Here is a 7,500-nt window from a genome sequence, read left to right on the forward strand (position 1 = left end):
CTATCTCTCTTTCTCTCCTTTTTCTTCTCCTTTTCCTCCTCCTTCTCTTCTTTTTTTTCTTCTTCCACCTCCTCCTCATCCTCTCATCCATTAATTGTTTTCTTTGAAAATAAATACATCTTAAACTCCAGTTAAGTAAGTAAGCATAGTAGGCTTCAGTATTCTATGATTACTGTAATTTTACACGTTAGAAAGAAAATGCTGATTATGTGATAGGCTAGAAGTAAAACATTTGCTAATCAAAAATTTATGTTTTTTATTGTGTTTACGTTGCAGTGATCTATGACTACGGTAATTCTGCATACAGCATGATCATACTTTCCATCGTATCAGATGAAAAGAAACATTCACATAACTCTTAATTCTTTACAGTCCATGCTGGGTGGTCATCCCTCAAACGCGGCGTGAAACCCCCGTAGATTTTTCCCTCGCGGGTCGTGCCACGTGTGTGAATTTTCCAACTTCTAAACTTCTGAAGTTGAGGAACAAACTATCGAGCCCAGAGTCTGGATTTTGCAGCCAACTGTCGAACGCCACACCTGATAGATAGGATTGATAATGAGAGAGAGAGGTTGGTAGATAGATTGACAAAATAGGTAGGTTGATAGGTAAACAGAGAAAGAGAGATAAGGAAAGGAATATATAAGGATATATATTTTTTCTTCCTTATTCTTAACTCCATTACTGAAAACATGTCATAATGTTTCCTCTTATTTTTTTCTAGAACGTTACATGGCGTAAAAATCAATATCCCTTGCTGTCCTACTCAAAAGGCAGTGGCAAGAACGTGCTACGGAACTTCAGAAAAATGTCTAAAACTTTACCCTGATGAATTTCCAAGGTATCGGAATTAGGGCACATGAGGAAATATCAGTTTTATTAATACCATGGACATCACGTCATCATTGCTATTATTGCCGTCATAAACAATACCATTGTCATCATAATGATAGTGGTTATGATAATGATAATAAGGATAATAATATAGATGAACGAGAACATTAAGATTAACAGTAAGAGTAAGAATAATAAAAACAAAAACAATGACCATATCAAAAACAGAAAAACAATGCATCGTATCTAGTTCTCCCTCTCCCTCTCCTCTCTCTCTGTCTCCGTCTCTCTCTCTCTCTCTCTCTCTCTCTCTCTCTCTCTCTCTCTCTCTCTCTCTCTCTCTCTCTCTCTCTCTCTCTCTCTCTCTCTCTCTCTCTCTCTCTCTCTCTCTCTCTCTCCTCTCTCTCTCCCTCTTCCCTCCCCTCTCTCCTCTCCCCCCTCTCACTCTCTCCTCCCCCCCTCTCTCTCTCTCTCCCCCTCTCTCTCTCTCCCCCCTCTCTCTCTCTCTCTCTCTCTCTCTCTCTCTCTCTCCCTCTCTTCCTCTTTCTCTCTCTCTCTCTCTCTCTCTTTCTCTCTCTCTCTCTCCTTCTCTTCTCTCTCTCTCTTCTCTCTCTCTCTCTCTCTCTCTCTCTCTCTCTCTCTCTCTCTCTCTCTCTCTCTCTCTCTCTCTCTCTCTCTCTCTCTCTCTCTCTCTTTTCTCTTCCCTCTCTCTCTTTCTCCCTCTCCCTCTCTCTCTCTCTCTCTCTCTCTCTCTCTCTCTCTCTCTCTCTCTCTCTCTCTCTCTCTCTCTCTCTCTCTCTCTCCCTTCCCCTCTCTTTCTCCATTTCTCTCTCTCTTTCTCTTTCTCGTGCCGAATACAGTGTGGCAGGACCTGTCAACAGAATTATCACAGCGAGTGAAATACGGGGCAAAATATCGCAAAAGTATTAAATATTCTTGCAGATGTTCTCCGTTAACGTTCATTTGTTCTGTCGTTCACCGTAACCTATTGTGTCAAGTGTTGAATGAAGTGCGAGTGAAAATGAATAACTTCCCAGCCCGAGGTATTATGTATTTGATGCATTTCCGCGGTTCATTCCAAAAAGGAAAGTATCCATGGCAGAGAGAATGCAATATCCACCACGTTTCGATGAACTTAATTTTCCATTTCAGGGAGACACTTCAACAGGGATACTGAATGTAAACAATAAACAATATAACATAGTATCTATATACAATATGAGTATATAAACTTTATACAATATGAATATAAAAAAACTATAAGCAATATAATTATATAAACTACAAAGAATTTAATCATATAAACTATAGAGAATACAAATATATAAACTATAAACAATATGAACAATATAAATGCATAAACTACAAACAGCCTCTTCCAAACACTTTGAAAACAGGAACCACCTTAAACTCAGAAGCCAAGCGTCAGTATTTTATTTAGCTGGTTGTCTATAACGACGCCAGTTACGAACATCCCCTCCATATTATCAGCCTTATCTAATAAGTTGATAAGAGCGACAGAATTTACGCGTATCTCTCGGCATTCCGTGAACCCAAAGTTTAAGCACGGACTGTCCTTATTTTGGTTATTAAATATCTGAGGGATTGTTAAGTAACAAGCGGACACCTGAGCTTACGTTCGAGTATTTAGGGGTAAATGCTACGTAACTTGTATATAAATGAGCCTGGTTTTGTGATACCTTTTTGTGATGGATGGTATCACTTGATCAGACCAGCTTCGTGACGTTTATGGGGCTATTTGATCGACGTTGTTTTGATTTATGTAAGTTTTTCTTCTATTTTCTTTTTTTCTTCTTCTTTTCATAATATGAGTACTAGTGGATATGTATTTTGAATGAGACAAATATTCGTTTGATTTGGACAAGTTTGGTTCCCGCGCTGTCAGTCTTAAAAGTACCTTCCTCTTCTTCAGCTCAGCGGTGCTTCTGCGGTATATTTCTTAAATACACAATGCTTCAATCTGACCGACTGGATCCAATGAACTAAATTACGTGTGGGATCGACGACGAATAAGAATAGTGCTCTCGGAATACGCCATTGAGTAATTTCCATGATTCTGAAATTCTTAATTATCTGCCCATCCTCCCTTGGTGCCAAACGTGCAGTCACGTGTCAAAGTCGCATCGCGAATGAAGCTTCGAAACATAAACTGGAAGGGTCGTATTATTTCTGTGTTCGAGACCTGTTTGACGAGAATTTAGTCGTGGATAAAGCTTCGGAGCATTTATTATTATTAATTCGGTCTACGAGAGCGAAAGCGAAACATGTTTGACGAGAATTTAGTCGCGAGTGAAGCTTCGAAATAGTATTTTGGTTGTTTTATTATCATCTTGGTATTACTGTTTATTAGTAATTAGTATTTTGGTCATTCTATTATTATTTGGTTACTTCGAATCCGAAACATTGATGGAAATTAAGTCGTAAGTGAAGCTTCGAACCTCCCCATATTATTTAGGTTTCAGAGACGGAATTCGAACCATGAATCCAGACAGTAGCTTCCCGTGCTTATATTGCCTAATGGTTAATCCACTACTGATTCAGTTCCAACAGAATCTCTCTTGCTGACGTAAATGACACAATTGGGCAGCGAGCATGAAGTCGAGTTGAATTACTGATTGATTTGTAACTCAGCTGACGTCACTCTTTCAGCAAAGTATGACAAAAAACGCATAATTGCTTAATGCAAAATAGACCCACTAATGAAACCAACTGATCAGGAGAATCCCCCCAAAAGTAATTTAAACAAGAAGAGTAGTGAACACAAGTTGGATAATATGGACACCAGGAATGTCGGTTTTCCCGATCTCTCTTTCATGCACACATTTTTTTTCTCTCTTGTTTCTCTTCTCTCTCTCTCTCTCTCTCTCTCTCTCTCTCTCTCTCTCTCTCTCTCTCTCTCTCTCTCTCTCTCTCTCCCTCTCCCTCTCCCTCCCCCTCTTCCTCTCCCTCTCTCTCCCTCTCTCCCTCTCCCTCTCCCTCTCTCCCTCTCCCTCTCCCTCTCCCTCTCCCTCCCTCTCTCCCTCTCCCTCTCTCCCTCCCCCTCCCTCTCTCCCTCCCTCCCAGGAAGGAAAGTTGCGAGCGTGGGGAAGCAGAGGAGCCATGCAATTAAGAAACTCTTGGGAGGCAACTGCTGCTAACTTCGGCCGGAGTTAAAAGGAGCGTGATCTGTGTAACGGGGACTCGCTCGCTCGCCTCTGAAATATTGAGGGCCCTGGGAAAAGAATAACGATAACAGATGATGATACTGGATAAATATACGTTTTGGTAAGTTGTTTACTACTGACCCTGCCTTTCCATGGTTGTGGGAGCTAACACAAGCACACAGTCATCAGTGTACTTCTATATGTATAGCTATGGTAGAAAAACCATAGGTGTCTCACTTCAATAAAATTAGCTTGTGCATTGTGGGTTTTTCTACCACAGTACGAACACGGTAGAGTATTTTTCCACCCATCTATAGCTATGTGGCTATTTATCTATCTGTATCTGTTTACACATACATATATATACATAAATCATTACATACATATGTATACGTGATATTAACCATTGTGTACGTGTATGTGTGTGTGCGCGTCCGTCTTACGTGCATGCCAACCCAACACACTTGTTAGAGTCACACTTTATTGTAAATGAGCACAAGTGTGATCGCCTGAGCCCCCACATGTGTTCGATTTCTGTGGTGTTCCGACGCCATGAAAATAATAATTTCATTGAGCCAGCGATACGAACACTGAATGATCACCAATGCCAACGACCTCCATTGGTGTTTGAATGCTAGCGAGCGGGTTTTCTGGTCTTATATTTCTTCCAGCATTCAAAATCGAAGTGAAACAACCCATTTATATCCATTGCCCGAACCATTCGCTATCAGCTCGTTAGATTTCGTCTTATCAAGTCGGAATTCGTGTGAAATTTAGTAGTTGGCAACTGTCGCTGATAAAAGTGACCGCAACGCCATTTGTCAAAATAACGAATTATTAATATGAAAGAAAAAAAAAGGAAACAGAAAAAGGCAGAAAGAAAAGAAAATTAGGAAAAGTTATTAACTTCCGAAAAGAAAGAAAGGCAAAATAGGAGAATGAAAGTTGAATGCCGATAATGACACGTGCAACAGATGCGTCAATGAACAATATCGATTGCAACAAACAAATAATTAATTCCAACGAAACAAAACAAACCCGAGAGAAAAAAAAGGAAGTAAAAAGTGCCCAACAATAAATAACGACGCAATACAAAAATCAAGAAAACAATTTCGGCTGATATAAACGTACAAAAACACCCCCGCCACCAATCACAAATAATTTCAAAAATATTAATAAAAAGAAGAAAAAAAAGGCAAACGTAATCCTATCAAATCTACCTATAAATCTCATACTCGTTTTCTGTTCTCCGCCAATCGCAGTTCCTCCATCATTGACCTTTTCATTAATGGGCTAAAGAGAATAATATCGTATTAACATAGGATAACACACACTAATATTGGCAAATGGCGGTTGCAGACTACAATGGGGGAGGGGCTAAAATCACGGTGGGAATTATAGGGATTGCATATATAAAGATTGAAAATGTAAATAAAATTAAGAATATGTATAACGCGGGAAGATATACTAGTTTTATATGGTTGTTAAGAAAATTGCACATGCCATGTGTAGAATGAAAGGAAAACATAGAAATATATATCATCAAGAATATTTTTGAAAATGTATATAAATAAATATAAAAAGAGATAGAATTGTTGCAAGTACTAGCGTATTGTTGAGATGTGTATTTTGGTTCTGATGAGTAACTGTATAATTATGAGTAGCATATGTTAAGAAGGTGATGGAAGAACAAGAGCCAATGTAAATTCTAAATAACTTCCCTTGTAACCATCGCCAAGTATCGCGTGAAGGTTTCTCACAGTAGACTTGCCTTTACGGTTACTGTGCGGTAAGCGTATTCATGCTTAATCAGTGTGCTGCTATAGTGGCATGTATGTATATACATATGTGTATGTATAGAGATAGATAAATTAATTTACATGTATATATATATATATATATATATATATATATATATTTATTTATATTTATATATTTATATATTTATTTATTTATATGCATATATATATTTATTATGTATGTATATAAAAAATATGTTTATGTACACACACACACACACACACACACACACACACACACACACACACACACACACACACACACACACACACACACACACACACACACACACACACACACACACATACACACATACACACACACACACACTCACACACACACACACACACACACACACACACACACACACACACACACACACACACATACACACACACATACACACACACATATATAGTATATATATATATATATATATATATATATATATATATACATATACATATATATACATATATATATATATATATATATATATATGCATATGTATGTGTATGTGTATATATATACATATATATATATATATATATATATATATATATATATATATGTATGTATGTATGTATGTGTGTATGTGTGTGTATGTGTGTGTGCATGAATATGTACAATATTTATGTATGTATGTATGTACATGTGTGTATGTATCTATATATCTATATTTATCAGTTTATATGTGTATATGTATATATATACATATACATATGATATGCAAATATATGATAAGAATACAAGCAGTCATCAAGTACACTTCTTCCAAGTAAATTCCTAGGCTGCATAACTTATCTCTTTTCTCATATTGAAACAAGTAGGTACATACACACTCATACACACATAGATAGATAAATAAAGGCAGATGGATATGGACATGCTTATTCATACATATATGTCATATATATATATATATATATATATATATATATATATATATATACATATATATTTATACACATATGAACATACACACACACACACACACACACACACACACACACACACACACACACACACACACACACACACACACACACACACATACACACACACACACACACACACACACACACACACACACACACACACACACACACACACACACACACACACACACACACACACACACACACACACACACACACACACACACACACACACACACACACACACATATATATATATATATATATATATATATATATATATATATATATATATATATATATATATATATAAACCCCTGTATGAATATATGCATGTTTGTCTATATTTATGCATACCCACACACCTGGTAAGATATTTATATTAACATCGTGTACTCGGAATGAAAAGTTACTTTGCACTAAAATTTTTACGTTATTCATCCTTGAGTCTCAGTGTTATGAAAAGAAAAATTAAACGCTAATCAACATTTCTTAAGTATGAAGGCAAGTGTATATTACTGTCATGAGAATATATGCCAAACATTTCAAGTAAAGATATCCAAGCCACTTTCTTAGAATCGGACGATGTAAACACAAAGTAGAAGGACATCATTTGCCGCAATTTACTTTCATTAAAAAACAAAAACAACAATACTATGAGATCCACATACACTATTTTTTTTCAAACTGATCACCAAGATTCAACTATTTCATTACTACTGAAGATAGGAAGAGTAAATATAAGATATAAAGATACGATCATT

Source organism: Penaeus vannamei, chromosome 26 (genome assembly GCF_042767895.1).
Source record: "Penaeus vannamei isolate JL-2024 chromosome 26, ASM4276789v1, whole genome shotgun sequence".
Lineage (NCBI taxonomy): Eukaryota > Metazoa > Arthropoda > Malacostraca > Decapoda > Penaeidae > Penaeus > Penaeus vannamei.